The sequence below is a fragment of the Callithrix jacchus genome, chromosome 13, assembly GCF_049354715.1.
Source record: "Callithrix jacchus isolate 240 chromosome 13, calJac240_pri, whole genome shotgun sequence".
NCBI lineage: Eukaryota > Metazoa > Chordata > Mammalia > Primates > Cebidae > Callithrix > Callithrix jacchus.
In genome coordinates this window covers 101,187,150-101,204,261 of record NC_133514.1, presented here as the reverse complement: position 1 = coordinate 101,204,261, position 17,112 = coordinate 101,187,150, and the positions used below count along the sequence as shown (strand labels likewise).

The window sequence follows — 17,112 nt, the reverse complement described above, 5'->3', positions numbered from 1 at the left end:
TCTGAGTCAGGGAATTAGAAGTTATCAATGTAGAGTTGGCAGTTATAACCAAGGTCTACAGAAACTTATCCTAAAAGAGTGAGAATAAAAAATGGCTCAGGATGGAGTTCCCAAGAACACAATGGCTGACAGAGCAAGAAAGCAATAATATTAAATTCATCTACCCAATATGTTTAGTCAAGATGTAGGTGAGGACAAGAAAACCTCCATGATTACATAACATTGAAGAGAAGAACGGCAAGGGAAAAATACAACATGGAGGGTACAGGATGGTGGACCTTTGTCAATTAGCTGCAAAGATCAAACATACATCCACGCAATGGCCACATATTCTTGAGAGACTTTACACTCCAGGAGTCTTCCATCCACTCAACCATCCATCCAACCACGTATTCCCAACACAAGACTGCGCGTGTGGCAAGCACAGTGTCCCCATAATATGGTAAAGAACACAAATACGGTAAAGATGATGCTCTCATCTCGTTTGTGCCAATGTTCTTTCAAACATGGACTGCTTTCAAGGTTGGCAGAACTGAATGTGTTTGCCAGCCTTCATGAAAGGATTAAGAGATGTAAAGTAACACCAGGCAAGTTAGGGATAACTAAAACAATACCTTACTATAGCAGCGGGCATCCCAAAGTGCTTACAGAAGCATCGGGGGTTAGCTGCTGTTCCCTGTTCCCTGGAGCACTGCAGGGATTGCTCTGCCCATCTCTGGAACACTCACAGGCTGGGAGTCAGGGTTCTTTCTTTAGCACAGGATGTTATGTAGGCCAAGGCTCTTTTCTGGTTCTCACAGTAAGTTATACCCTGCTGCTAATCATCTGATGCCTCCATGGCCTGCTCAGCTCAAACAATGTCACTGTTAAGAGTATTTTTTACACATGCTTCAAAACTTGAAGTAGTACCAGCTATTTGGGGAGGGGCAGAAGCAGGAGGATCACTTGAGTCCGGGAGATCAAAGCTGCAGTATGCTATGATCACGCCTGTGGGTAGCTACTGCACGCAAACCTGGGCAACACAGCAACACACATTTCTTTTCTTTTTTTTTTTTTTTGAGACAGAGTCTCACTCTATCATCCAGACTGCAATGCAGTGGTGCAGTCTCAGCTCACTGCAACCTCCACCTCCCAGGTGGAGGCAATTCTCCTGCCTTAGCCTTTCAAGTAGCTGAGATTACAGGCACATGCCACCACGCCCAGCTAATTTTTGTACTTTTAGTAGAGATGAGGTTTCTCCATGTTGACCAGGCTGGTCTTGAACTTCTGACCTCAGGTGATCCACCTGCCTCGGCCTCCTAAAGTGCTAGGATTACAGGCCACAACACCAAATTTCTAAAAAACTTTAATGCATAAAGAACCTGTAATGACATTTCTTTATTCCACAAGTATTTAATGAGTAGCCATGATGTGCCAGACATGTTATCTGGAGAAAGAGATGTAAATAAGACCGAGTTCCTGCCTCAAGCAACCCATCATCTAGTAGCTGGAAGACAGGCTATAAATACATAATGCAAATGGCAAGCAAGATAATTTCTAATGGTGGCAAGTGCTCTGAAGACAGTATGACAGTTAAACAAAAGCAACTGAGTAGAGGGAGAGGGAAAAAGCAACTGGGAGAGGAACATTCATGGCTGAGTGATCAGGAAAGGCTTCATTTGGCAGAAAGACACTGGAGCTGAAACCTGAAGAAAGGAGGCCGAGTGGTGCATGGGGCTGAGAGTTCCAGGAAAGGCTGACAGCAAGCCCCACGTAACGGAGGGAGGCAGAGTCCGTGCACGGCACCCTGGGATCTAGTGGGGTCAAAGACCACAGAAGCCAGCCTCAGGAGAGGGGGGATTATTCCGACTATTTGGGGAGAAGCACTGGAAAGTTTTAAGTAGGGGAGTGACAAAATGTGGCTTCAGTCTTTGAAAGAACCACTGTGGCTGCTGTGAGGGAACAGGGCAGAAGGAGGGAGAACAATCAGACAGAGTTTCTGGCAAGAGCTTTTAATACAGTGGAGATGGAGAGGTAACCAGATCTAGTATATAAAAATGTATTTGAAATAAACACTTTTTTAAAAAGTTTCAAAATGGCTTATACAATTGAGTTACAAACATGTTAGTTGTTTCGCAGAAAAGTGTCCCTTTTCTACCCAGACATGCAGCTTGACTACATTTCCCAGCCTTCCTTGCAGTTGGGTGCAGTCATGTGACTAAGTTCTGGCCAATGGAATGTGGCCAGAAGTGATGAGGCCGCTTTAGCACCGGCTCCATAAGCCCTGCCCACTCAGCAGCCTTCATTCTCATCCATATCCCTCCTTGAAATGGGGAAGATCCTGGAGATCAAGAAGGGAAAACCATATAAAAGGAGTAGAGCCAAGCACCCCGCATCTCCTCACTCTCCCCAAAAATGAGCTGAGATAAGACCTTATCTGTTTATTTCCACCCAAAACCAAAAGTTGTTATAGCAGTCTACCCTAAAGTACAATGTAATCTCATTTTTTTTTTTTTTTAAAAGTGAATGATATAGCTGCATAGAAAAAGACCCAGAAAGGGTGATATCAGTAGTGATTACCTCTGGAAAATGAATCACTTCTTTGGGCTTATTTTCATTTTTTTTCCTTTTGAAACATTAAATATTTTTGTTTATAAATTAGACTTTCATTTTTTAAAAAAAGTAAATAATAAGAAAAGCAAAATAAAAATTTTAACAACATTCAGGCATGATTTTGCATAAGAAAAACAGACCCGCCACGTGTGGTGGCTCACATTTGTAATCCCAGAACTTTGGGAGGCCAAGCAAGGCAGGTGGATCATTGGAGGTCAGGAGTTCAAGACCAGCCTGATCAACATGGTGAAACCCTGTCTCTACTAAAAATATAAAGTTAGCTGGGCATGGTGATATACGCCTACAGTCCCAGCTACTCAAGAGGCTGAGGCAAGAGAATCGCTTGGACACAGGAGGCAGAAATTGCAGTGAGCCAAGATCGTAAAACTACACTCTAGCATGGGTGACAGAGACCCTGTCTCAAAAAAAAAAAAAAAAAAGAAAAGAAAAGAAAAAAAACAACACTTTTGAATTATTTTTTAGGCAACTCACAAAAGTATAGAGCTGCAAATATGGAAGACGTGAAGGAGTTTTCTCATGTAATACGTAGGCAACAGCTGAGAGGCGACCTTTACCAAGCACTTATTATTTACAAGCACCTGTCGCAGGAAATTTTACTTCTCTCTCAAGTTCCAAGAAAAGGGAGCATTACTCTATAAAAAATAATTTACAGATGCATTTTAGAGACACAGCAAAAATGTCTTATCTTTGTTTCCTCAAAATGACAAGCTTAAACACAGATAAGCTGCCATGGTCATTCTGTAAGGAAGCACATGACAAGGTGTGTAACCAATTTATCAGATGCAATGGCCTCAGGCTGAACCACTGTAGTTTCTGAAGCATTTTATTACTTTCATAAAATCTATGCGTGATATTCTGACCCGTGTTTATGACTCCAGTAGAATTAAATATTTAACTAAGGTGGCTTTGCTTAGACAATGAAAATATTATTCATAGATTGACTGTTCAAGGCAGAGGGGAAAGAACAGAGTAGAGACAAGGCTGAAGAGAACTTTCAGTATCTCTTCCTGTTATTAATCTATTGTTCTAAACTGTTATTGTGTAACAGGGGTGATTCTGTTAGCTTTACATATGTTTTTCTTTCACACTGAATTTTCTAATTCTTCACCAAGACATAAAATGAGATAAGGTGCCCAAGCCATAAGTGACAGCAGCACACTAATAAAGTGTCCAAACTGAGAAACAGGTGGTAATCTGAAGGTCCATTTGTGAGACCTCCATCTGGGACTCCAGCAGCCCTACTCATATAAACTGTGCACAAGCAGTTACGAGAGTCCCATGGCCACCCATAAAGCCTATAAAATACATAATCCATCAACAGTGTTCAGGTAGTAAAATAAATTTCAAGTTCCAACTCAAAACTCAAGATACTAGAATTTTCCATTTCTCCTATGCCTTTGTCTTAAGAAGGTTAATTTGTTATCTTTTATTCTTATTTTCCACAATGGCAGGTCCTCTCCTAAAAATATGATATCTGAGCTGGGAAATAGTGCTTTTCCTGCACAGGGAGTCACTGTGACCGCAAGATCATGCACACCAGCTGTCCATGTGGACAAGAAGTTCTAAGCCAGGGACTTCCACAGTTTGATCACTATCAGCTAAATTAATTCATGTATTTACCTTCAATCTTCTAAAGTCCATTTCTAGTTCTAGCTATTACCCCTCACACATGCAGGCTTACAGTAAACACTCTGGATGAAAACAGATGACCAATGTTTTTTGGCTCACATAAATATGTAAGTTATATATACACTACTTTAGTTGCTTTAAAAAATAACTAAGCCAGCATATGGACCATGCCCACCATGTGCTTGCTCCACAGTAGCTATAGTTACTCTTTCCATTCCTGCCTGTTCTTGTCCTAATCCTGAGACAGGATCCTATTTCATGCATTTTTAAAGACTTTTTTTTAGAGCAGTTTTAGGGTCACAGCAAAATTGAGCAGAAGGCAAAGAATTTTCCTACGTACCCCCTACTGCCACACATTCACAGCCTCCACCGTTATTAACATCCGCACCAGAGTAGTACCCTGTTACAATTCACACGTCAAAATCACCTGAAGTCCACTGTTTACATTAGGGTACACTCCGTGAGTTTGAACAAATGTATAATGACATGTATCCACCATTATAATGTCATACACAGTATCTCCACTCTCCTGAAAATCCTTGGTGCTCTGCCTACTCATCCCTCCCCTGCCTGATTTAAAAAAAAAAAAAATCTCACATACTGTCCTATTGCCTCCCCACCACACACACCTTCCTGTTACTTCCAACATTTGCAAGGTTTCATCCTCTTCACTTTTTTTTTAGATGGCGTCTTACCCAGTTGCTCAGGCTAAAGTGCAGTGGAGCAATCTTGGCTCACCACAACCTTCGTCTCCCAGGTTCAAGCGATTCTCCTACATCAGCCTACCAAGTAGCTGGGACTACAGGTGCATGCTACCAGGTACCACTAATTTTTTGTATTTTTAGTAGAGACGGGGTTTCACTATGTTGGCCACTCTGGTCTCAAACTCCTGACCTTGTGATCCACCTGCCTCAGCCTCCCAAAATGCTGAATTATAGGCGTGAGCCATTGCACCCAGCAATCCTCTTCACTTTCTATCTCCCCACACCAACGCCTGCCCGCTACACCTTTCCCTCTCTTTGTGCTATATTGCTGCCACCCTCCCTAAAATCCCTCCGAGTTCTCCACATCTCCACGTTTTGTTGAGTGTATGATTCTCCATCTAATCCACTGTGCTTAATGCATTGTGCTAGCAAAAACGAGGAGCGCAAAACTGAACCAGATGCATTATTCTTTCTCTCTCAGGAGTTCACAGTCAATAGCAGAGGCAAGGTATGTGCACAGTTGCCTTACACAGCAGTGGAACAGAGACATAAGACATGAGTGGGGAGAACAAAGACCCAGAGTGGGAAATGAAAGAAGTCCACTACCAGGACTGCACATCCAGCTCAAACTCAGACACTGACAGAGGCTAACAGCCCTAACTCAAGGAAGGACTCTGCCATCTCTGATCATCACTGGAAGCCCAACACATAACACGTGGTCAAGTTCTGCTGTCAACAAGCAGATGCCCCCCCAAAGATATGAGTTTCTGAAAAGACTAGGGGAGGCCAGGTGTAGTGGCTTACACTTATAATCCCAGCAGTCTTTGGGAGCCTGAGGCGGGTGGATCATGAGGTCAGGAGTTTGAGACCAGCCTGGCCAACATGGCAAAACCCTGTCTCTACTAAAATAAAAAATACAATACTGAAATACAAAAAATTAGCTGGGCATGGTGGTGTGCACCTGTAGTCCCAGCTATTTGGGAGGCTGAGGCATGGGAATCACCTTAACCCGGGAGGCAGAGGGTGCAGTGAGCCAATATCGACCCACTGTACTCCAGCCTGGCAACAGAGCAAGATGGATGGACGGACGGATGGACGGACGGACGGACGGACGGACGGCGGGTGGGGGTGGGGGAGAGAGACACAAACACACACACGAAGGATAGGACAAGACAAGACTGTGAGATTCTGTACTATCTAAATTTCTCAACTTCTACTAGGTAATGGCCACTGCTATGCCAAGTAGAAAAAGGGTTAGCAAATGGCAAAAAATAAAGGGATAGACCTCCAGAGCAGAACCCTAATTTAAATGCTCAAGGTGACTCTTTCTTCAGGAAATGATGCTGGGTGGTTTTGAAACAGGACCACCAATTCTTGATATTTCTTTCTTCATGAGGTAGGTAATTTCCCATGGGTATCTGATTTAGTGACTCCTTTCTAATAGAATATGGAAAAGGTGACAGTGTGTGACTTTGCAGATTAGGTCATAAAGACATTAGACTTTCTCATTCACTCTGGGGAAAGCCAGCTGTTGCCATGATGTGCAGGCACTCAATCAGCCTGAAGGAGAAGTCTCTGTGATAAGGAACTGAGGCCTCTTGCCTCCAGCCATGTGAGTGACTAATTTTAGAAATGGGTCCTTCTGTTCCAGTCAAGCCTTCAGATAACAGCAGCCTTGGCTGACATCCTGACTCAGGCTCCTAAGAGCCCCTTCCTGGTACATGCCAGTCATGGTGCAAAGACACATGTCAGAACCACCCAGCTAAGCCACTTTTGATTTCTTGACCCATAGACACTGTGAGATAATAAATTTTTGTTGCTTTATAAGCTGCTACCTCTAAAACTAATTTGCTATATAGCAATACATAACTAACATACATTGTGAAAAATCCAATGCAATAATTACAGTCTAATTTCTCTTTGATAAGTCAAGATTTTCCTATGTATTACGGTGATTCTTCAAAATAAGAAAAAAACAGCAGCGAGAAATAAAGACTATTGCCTATGTTTTCTATCATGTCGAAGCAGTGGCATTTTTCAGGCAAAATTAACAGAACTTGGTGACTTGTTCAATATAAGTACAGCAGCAGTACTACTTTTAAGAAATACGGAATCTGATGCTGTAAGAAATATAGTCAAAATGTGAAACCAAGGCCACTTCAAAAAACTTAAGATATGTGATCATTTATAAGTATGAAAAAATTTTTAAAAATCCAAAAGGAATGACAATCAAGAGAAACTTAGATACTTACATGCACCACTGAAGTAACTGTAAATTCACCCCTCTACTCAATGTCTGTTATTACTAACGGCAGGATGGTCCAACACCAGTCAGCTTTAGCTCATTTATTCATTCTTTCAGAACCTACTGAGCACCTATTATGTGCCATCACGCTCTGTATCGCCTGCTACCATATTAGTCCACTCTTAAAATGTCTCTTCCCCACTGCTCTACTGAGACCTCCCTAGGAACAAATGAATCTAATTAAAACTGCCTGTGCTGCCACTGAAGGCTCACCACAAGCAGCTTTACTGCTCCTGTAAGACCAACCTGTGTTCTGCACAGGGACCCAATTCTTTCAGTTAGTATCTGCCCATCCAACGTCTATTCCCCAGTGCTCTGCTTGAGTCCACACAGTGACTCAACTCAAAGTGGCTGCTCTGTGCTGAAAACATACAAGGAATAATGACTCAATCACACAGAGCTCAAGCCTGAGGGATTTACTTTCTATTATAAGGAGAGCCACATATACACAAGTAACCACAATGAGAGATAAGTTTAGTAATGTGATGAATGGCACTCTTCAGAAACCTGGAGAAGGAAGACATTAACATACTCACAAGGGGTGGGGAGAGGGAAAAAGATGGGGAAGGTGGCAAAAGCTGCAGATGAGTGAATGTTTGAGCCAGGTCTTCAAGAATGAGGAAAGGGGAGGGGGGAGAAGAGAAAGTTGGTGTCCTGGGAGGAGCTAGTGTGCCAAGGAAGCAGGGGTGGTGCAACAAATGAGTGTGGCCTGCACCTGGCTCGATCCTCAGCAGGATGCAGAGCAAACATAATAACCAGGTGAGTGGTGGCTCAGGGGTGCCATCACCCTGGATGACAGCACAGAGGGCATCTGAAAGGGTGAGGACAGGGATGCCAATTACATGGTCTTCTCCACCATCTGGCAGATAAGCATGGAGGACGGGACTGGCTCCAGTGCTCCCACTGGGGGAAGAGTGTGGCTGACTGACAGACTGGTTCTCCAGGGCCAGAGAGAAGGAATGAGCTCACGTTCACAATTTTGTTATCAGTGGGGTCTGCTGCTATTGGCTGGTAGAAAATAAACAGAAATGGTGGGTCTTAGGCTAAGAAAAATAAAGGAATAGGGTTTCTTGGATTTGAGGTTGTCTTCCCAGTGGGCCAGCAGGGCAGTAAGAAGTCAGAAACCAGAGCTCAGTACCGAGAGATCAGAAATAAACACCCAGTGTGGAAAGCCTGGCTCTGTGGCTGCCTTCTGATCAACCATTTATTCTGGCACTTAAGTAATGAAGCAGGACAGTCTCTTTTTTTCTTCTTCTTCTTTTTCCTCTCACAGGTAAGCCTTATTTCCTCAACTAAACCCTGAGGCTGCACTGCCCAATAAATTATCCACTAGCCATGTGAGGCTGTTTAAATGTAATTAAAATCAATTAAAATTAAAATTCCATTCCTTGGTCACACTAGCTACATTTCAAGTACTCAATCGTCACCCATTCCCAGTGGTGCTGTTTTAGATAGTGCAGATACAGAATGATTCCATAATCCAGAAACTCCACTCTAAGGGCACTAACACAATGCAAGAGTGCAGCGGGATTTGAGTAACCCTTTGGAAAGGAAAGAAGGCGGGAAAAGAGGAAGGGAAAGGACCCCTATACTTTACCCAATCATAACTAAGAACACATCAGAACAGTATGGAATTGAAAACATTTGAGAACACTATGGAATTCGTGCTCGCTTCGGCAGCACATATACTAAAATTGGAATTCGGCTACAGTGAAGTATAGTGACAACAGGAAATGACTGTCTGGAAATGATACAGGCTTCACTATAAAAATGTTCCAGCATCAATATTTCACCTGCAATATTAAATACTGGCATGCAAATTAAGTGCCTATCAATTAATAAGCACTTAATATGAAGCCGAATAAAGCAAAAATAGTGTAGAACCATATTCTTGCAAAGACATTTTAAAAATCCTTGTGCAAATAAAGGAACAGTGGGGAAGGTGGCTTAATAGTGTGACAAAGATCTGATGAGTCTCGGATGAGTCCAGCATCCTAACAAGATCACAAATCTTGCACAGCATTCAGAGTAGAGTACTCAGGAAGCAAGGAGAGAGGGAAAATCCCAAGAAGGGCTCTTGGTCCCTTTAAGAGAACTAGAAGATATTCAGAGAGGAAGAGCTGGTGGAAAAAGAAACTGAAACTCAGTTAAAGGAGAACAGCTGAAGGAATGGTAGCAGCCAACCACCTAGAAAACTCCCTCTAGGGCCCTGTGGCGATCCACTAGGTCCCAAGGATACCCCATGGGAGAAGCCAACTGTGATTCAAAGGAAAGAAGGCCTTCTAACAAGGACATCTGTCCAGAGAGGGGCTGGCAGAGAGCAGTTGCCACACCCTCCTGCTGCAGGAGACCAATGCCAAAGGCACTGCGTTCAGGACCCCAATGGGTTTCTGTCCATTCCAGTGCTGATTCCACAGGGCTTGCACTGAACCACACGGGGTGAAGGGGTGTTTTGATTCATGCTTTAAAAGTGCTGGCATGACATTTATTTCTTTCAATGACATCTGATGCCTCTGTCTCTTACTTGTGAACAGAGCAGAGCCACAACATTTAAGGTGTTTTCCCCGAGTTCTTGGCCGATATCACTATTCTGCCATCATTTCTCTCATAAAAGGCATCACTGGAGAAGAGGCAGCTAAGCAGGTGAGTTTATGCGGAGTGGCAGGTTCAGGGTTACTTGTGGGTGGAGGCTGGGCTCAGTTTCATAGTCATGGACATGTTCACCCCCCCCACCACGAGCCTCACATCTACCATGACTCAAATGTGCTTCTCATCCAGAATGCAAAATTCTTCCACGTGTGGACAGACTATTTTAGAGTGACTCTCAATTAAAAATGTTAGATCTTCACATGCCAAGAATCCGCAGTAACTCGACTGGGGAGAGGAGGAGGCTGTCATTGAGCAGGGCCCATGAAATAAATAAGCTGGCAAGAGTTCCAGCTAAAAGGACACAGTCACTCTCTTCCGGTAATTAAAAACTCTCCTTTTACCAGAATAGCTGGTAAAACTCCCATAAAAAGGTCTTCAAAGAATCCATTTATCAATGGTTCTTTTGTTCTGAATCTCTAAATCATAAGACAGGAAACATTTTTAAATTCCACCAAGATTATAAAGACAAGCATTATCGGGTGTTTATAGTTCTAAAAATGATCATATAAACAATGGCACTTTGTTGAAAGCCAAGAATTAATAGCTGAGGATCTAAAATTCTAGATGTTCTCATGGCAGTCATAACCCTGACCTCTCTCAATAAAGCAAAGTCTGGGCTTCTGGATGGAAAGTGTAGCTTGGAGTGGAAGAGGTCTAGGTTTCACGAGGTAGGTGCTGCCAAGGCCCCTCAAGAAGGTATTCTCTAGGGTGAGTTCTGTTGCTTCATATCTGGATCTCACTAGGTAGACTCAGACAACTCCCAGCATCTTAAAGGCACATAAGAACAACCCCCCCCTGCTCCTTTTTTTTGTTTTGTTTTTGAGACAGAGTCTCACTCTGTTGCCCATGCTGGAGTGCAGTGGCATGATCTCTGCTCACTGCAAATTTTGCCTCCTAGATTCAAGTGATTCTCCTGCCTCAGCCTCCCAATAGCTGAGATTACAGGCCTGTGCCACCATGCCCAGCTAATTTTTGTATTTTTAGTAGAGATGAGGTTTCACTATGTTGGCCAGCCTAGTCTTGAACTCCAGGCCTCAAATGATCTGCCTGCTTCGGCCTTCCAAAGTGCCGGGATTACAGGCATGAGCCACTGCACCCGGCCTGAACCAAACTCTTAAGAAACTCAAGACAAGTGTCGCGTTGTAGATTTTAAATTGAGAAAATGACCTGTTTCATGGATCTGAGGGCTCAGGACCAATGACTAGCATCTTCACTCTGTAGGCAAATTATAACCAATCAGCAGGCTGCATGGGGAGCATGCACTCAGAACCAGGGCTGAGCCTGATTATTCAAACACATGCTGTGCTCATCTCCATAAACAGGGAGACTTCCTGCTGCTGGCTCTCAGGTGCTGGAGTTCCTGGACCCTGGACAGGCCTTCAAAGGGCACTGCCAAACAGAATCCTCTCTGGGCTTCTATTTCCTATGCTCCAGGCTGCCGTTCCCCTTCCATTCCCACACTCTGTCCTGACAGTGCCACAGAACTGACAAGGGTTCCTCTCCACAGACTGCCATCAAATCCCAACCCTGCCTCCTGCAGATGACCTTCACCGGAACGCGGGATGTTCCCAAATGCTTCAGCCATGTATTTACAGACAAGTTATTGGTTCACTCCTCACAATACTGTATTTGCTACTAGCCCAATCCTCAGAAGATAACTATTTCTCATTCTGGGTAGATATGATGTTCTTGCTAAGTAAGTATCCACTACTGATCTACAGTTTGATGCCCCCTACACTAACACTTACTGGCCACTGTTAGAAGGTAACTAGGAGAACCAAGGCCCTGAGGTATCAAGAAACCAGGATGGTACCTGATATGGCTCTACAGCTGGTTCTACCACTGTCACATTCTGCAGTGACTGCGAGAAACTGCTGGCCATTTCAGAGGAATTACAAAGATCAGAGATGGGAAAATGTCCCAACTCTGAAAGAAAGGATTCTGTGAATTACACAGACTGAGCATATGATAGTTCTTTCCTCTACCAGAACAGCCAATTTGCTGATTTTGCTCAGATCTCCTACTTGTCCTTTGGGCATCGGCCTAAGTATTACATTCTCTGAAAAGTCTTTCCAGGGCTCCTGGACTAGTTAAGTCTTCCTATAACAAGCTCCACGGTACCCTATAGCTCTCCTCTTGCCCTTTACTGTCATTGCTTTTAAAATTAGCTGTCATGCCCAGAGATGGAGCTCTTGGAGGCAGAGGCAGGGCAGATCACAGGGAGTGACAAGGATACAGGGGCACGTGCAACCATTCCCGGCCAGACAGGCACAGAGCAATCCCTCACCATGCTCAACTTCCTAGACTCTGACAATCAGGGGGCCACCCAAATAATTTTAGGGGAAGTGAATCTATGACGTCAAACCAAACCAAAGTTGTAGAGAGAATTACTAAATAGGTTGTGAGCATTTAGAAAAGGAGAATAATCTACAGCTAAGGTTCACTAAGAATAAGACACACAGACAAACTTATTTCCTTTTTTGATAAGGTTAGTAGCTCCAGATATCCTACCTGGGTAGCGTATGCAGACTTTGGCCAACCAGCCAGCAACACCAATAGTCTTATTCTTATTCTAGACAAGATGATCATGTGAGGTGAACTGATGGTAAGGCTGGGTAGGACACTGCACGCAGCTGCTAACTCTTATCCAAGGTGTAATCATCAGGCCGGACATGGTGGTTCACACCTGCAATCCCAGCCCTTTGGGAGGCCGAGGTGGGCGGATCACCTGAGGTTAGGAGTTCAAGACCAGACTGGCCAAAATGATGAACCCCCTAAGACTATACTTTAAAAAAAAAAAAAAAAAACAGCCTAGGGTGGTGGCACGTGCCTGTAATCCCAACTACTAGGGAGGCTAAGGCAGGAGAATCGCTTGAACTCAGGAGGTGGCCATGTCAGTGAGCCAAGATCATGCCACTGTACTCTAGCTTGGGCGGAAGAGTGATATCCTACTTCAAAATAATAATAATAATAAATAAAAACACACACAAAAAATAGCTGGGTGAGGTGGCACACGCCTGTAGTCCCAGCTACTTGGGAAGCTGAGGCAGGAGAATTGCTTAAACCCAGGAGGCAGAGGTTGCAGCCAGCTGAGATCACACCATTGCACTCCAGCCTGGGCAACAGAGTGAGACTCCATCTCAAAAAAAAAAAAAAAAAAAAAAAAAAAGGCAAAACAAAACACAGAAAGTGTAATCATCAGAAAACTCCAGGAAAGGGTCAGAGGCTTATGTCATGGGGCTCTATTATTAGCTCCATTCTATGTAAAGTTCTGAATCTGGATGAGGATATCAATGGCAGGCTAATCCAATCTGTAGCTGATCTACACAACTGGATAAAACGTCAGATGACTAAATTAGAGTCCTGAAAGATCTCATCAGACTGGGTGGCGGGCCAAGTCGCACAGGATGAGGTTTGATGGTGGTATGTACACTTGGCTGCCCAAAACAACACAGGACGCAAGAAACATGATGAGAACATCAAGAGCAGGGGAAGAAATCGTTGGGGTTTTATTTTACCTGTAATTCATTATGACTCAACAATATGACAGTATAAATCACCTGGATTACCAAAAGTCCAGAGCAAGTAATGTCATCATACTCTGCCTGGGGACAGTATTATGTACAAGCCCAGGGGCACAATTAAAGAGGAAGGTTTTGCTTTTGCTTTTTTAAGTAAATAAGACAAACTCCATACTGTAGAACACTATGTAACCTTGAAGAATGATGGTGTTCTGAATGTACAGGTTTGAAAATTAAAGACAGACTGACAGACTACAGAGAACATTCTGGAGGATATGCCAGCCTTTCCATTAGATAAAAAGGAAGGGGTATGTGTATGTGTGTGCACGCGCCTGTATGTACGAATGTTTGCTTACATAAATGCATAAAGCAAATGGCATGAACACAAGAAACTAGTAACACTGGCTCACCAGTGAAGGGGCCAAGAACTGTTTGGCTGGGGATAGAGGTGACTGAGAAAAAGAAAGATTTCTTTGAATTTAAAACCATCTAAATATATTCATAACTCAAAAATTCTTTTTATTTTATTTATTTATTTTTTTTTGAGACAAGGCCTCGCTCTGTTGCCCAGGCTGGAGTGCACTGGAGTGATTAAGGCTCACTGCAGTTTTGACTTCCCAGGCTAAGTAATCCTCCCACCTTAGCTATAATACCCAGCTAATTTTTTCTCTATTTTTTTGTAGCGATTTCTCCATGTTGCCCAGGTTAGTATCAAATTCCTGGGGCTCAAGAGATCTGCCCACCTCTGCCTCCTAAGGTGGTGGGAGTTTTATAAGTGTGAGCTACCACACCCAACCTAATCTGGTTTAAAAAACATAACAAACAAACAAACAAAAAAAAAAACCAGAGAGATAGAAAAGATCAGATTCTTTCAGTGGGAAGAAGGATGAGGTGGCAGAAGTAGTCATTCTCTGTTCTGAGGGTGCAAAGGGCAGATCTCACCCAAGGAGTGAACATGCAGGAGACCAGATGAGTCATATTAAGGAGAAGGGACTCGCGGTCATTAACCCAGGGCAAACACAATGCAGGTGGCCTCCTGATGCTGACAGCTGGTCAGGCAGCACTGGGGAGGGACCAAAGGCTGGTAGACTGCCAGAAATTCAGGGCATGGGGGGGGTGGGTAGAATAATGAACCAGATGGCCCCAGATGATCCTTCCCAACTCAGGAACATCGTGATTTTAGAAGACCTGCAACACAAGGAGCCAAAAACTCAATCTAAGAAGTGTACAAGATCACACAACACTTGATGCATGTATGTAACTTCTCTAAGACAAAGCACAGGAATAATTACAATTTCCATCTATTTCATAGTGGAAGGCAGATTGTTTGTAAATCTAAATTATTAGAATATTTTCTACTAACAACAGTTTCAAAATATCAGGGATGCAACAACCATTTGCAATGAAATTAAAGCATCTCTAGATAACATTTGGGTGGGACATTGCGTGCATATGGACATAACCAATTATTGTGATTCTTCAAATCTTAAGTCCCAAAACAATTTATGGTGGCTAACCCACCCTCCAAGAGATGTTTAAAATTCCTTTTATGAAGAACACCAACACTTCTGCTATGATGGGCTGGTCACTGGACTAGTTTTAGAATATAAAAACAGGAAGGGAAGGACTACATAAGAAAGTAAAAGATGTTACTGGTTCCAGGAGTGGCTAAGGACCAGCTTGAATCCTCCATAAAAGTGCAATCAAAACATCACTGAGAAACCAAATCATCAGCTGGGAAGACAGAGGAAAGGTAAACCTGGCCTGCAGGGGTGCTGCAAATAGAATGAAACTGTCTCATTAGACATCAAGAAGTCAGGAAGCCCAGTGCCACCAACTTAGGAGAGCTGCAGGCTTCAACCACAGGGACAGCAGATAACAGTACATGTGCAACTGAACTGATCATGGCTAGAGACTCCCAAATGTCACACTTCAAACCCATTCCTGATTCCGCACTTCCCTTCTAGCATCCCTGTGGCTGAAAGCCTGCAACTGACCACACACCACGAATGATGTTCGCCCTAATTTATCTACCAGGCACCTGAATACCACAAACCATTGAGATTGCTGGCATCACATTTAGGAGACAAACATGCCAGTGACCTCATGTTGGCCATAATCAGGCTTCTAGAGCTTTACTGTCTTAAAGCATTCAAATGCCCATTATGAGATTTAACTTTTCAGCTCAGCCTCATCACCCATCCATGCCACCTTACTGCAAAGAAATAACTCTTAGCAAAAACTCATTAGCCAGATAAGCAACTGAAAGACTCTACTCCTTAGAGTTTACTGGACTTTCCTTGTGTTATGAATCTCATAACTTTTACAAAGCAAAATAGAAATCTGTTATTTTTTCCAGTTTCCTCATAAAATACATAAGATCAAAGGATTTCATCTGAGTCCAACTTGAAGTAGCTTTCTTTTTTTTTTTTAACTTAAAACTATCAAAGTCAAGTTGTCTGGCTTTTTTTTTCAAACCACAAGATAGTCTCAATTACCATGTGGGAGGATACTGCTTCAAAAGAGATGTATAACTAAGCAGTATCAAAACTAAAATGACAAATGTTATTTTCAACAGAACACTTTGAGAGGAAAAAATTCTTTTTGAAGGCAATTGCATGATGCTAGATTGCGTCCATGGACTAGATTTCTAAAAGGCCATCTAAAATACATTTTAAAATACTTATTCCTTTCACAGGTGGTATCTTATGAAGTTTAATTGTTTTTGAATTGTCATAATGTGGACTAAACATAATATGGACTTAACATAATAACATTATGTCATAGTATGGATATAACATAATTTAAGTCCATATTATGGACTTCATATGGAGGAACACAGTTCCAAAATAACATAAGTAACTGCTTCCACATTACGTTTGTTTTTCTATTTACATATATGCTTTTCTCATATCACAATAGTATCTGAAACATAAGAGGTGCTCATACATATTTGATGAATAACTGGATTTTTTTGTTTTATTTACTTATTTTTGATATAGAGTCTTGCTCTGTCATCCAGGCTGGAATGCAATGGCATGGTCTTGTATCACTGCAACCTCCACCTCCTGGGTTTAAGCAATTCTTGTGCCTCAGTCTCCCAAGTAGGTGGGATTATAGGCACCTGCCAGCACACCCAGCTAATTTTTTGTGTATTTAGTACACGGGGTTTTGCTGTGTTGCCCAGGCTGGTCTTGAACTCCTGAGCTCAGGCAATCTGCCCACCTTGGCCTCCCAAAGGAGTACAGGTGTGAGCCACCACACCCAGCCAAATCACTGGATATTGTGATTAACAGTTGAGCTTAACCAATTCTGCACTGGAAGCAACTCCTGAGCTTCAATGGATCCAAAGCGTAGTTTGGGCTAAGCAGGTGTTACATTCTGTCACTGTCACCTAGTTTGGCCCCTTGGGTCCCAGTCTTCCTTTCTTACCCTACAATTCTCTCTCTCTGAAATTGAGTTCTACTCAAAGAAGCGTAAGGTTCTATCTGGGCAGTCCTGGCTCTGGAGGATCCCTGAGCTCAGTTACCAGGGAATCCTGCAGAGCCAGGACTGCCTGGGGACAGTGTTCCTTTTAGGAAATCTTTCGTCTTACAGACTTTTTAAATGCCCATGTCACATGCCCATTTCTCATATTTTTTAAGGAGTTTTTATTGAATATTTTATTCATTTTTTTATCAATCAACCTCAC

The 17,112-nt window shown here is 42.9% G+C and overlaps 1 protein-coding gene across 17 annotated transcripts in view; it reads right to left on the bottom strand.

The window, feature by feature from the left end:
- NEDD4L (NEDD4 like E3 ubiquitin protein ligase) overlaps positions 1-17,112 on the bottom strand; it is a 363,043-nt gene that overhangs the window by 242,513 nt on the left and 103,418 nt on the right. The gene's annotated exons all lie outside the window — the stretch shown is intronic.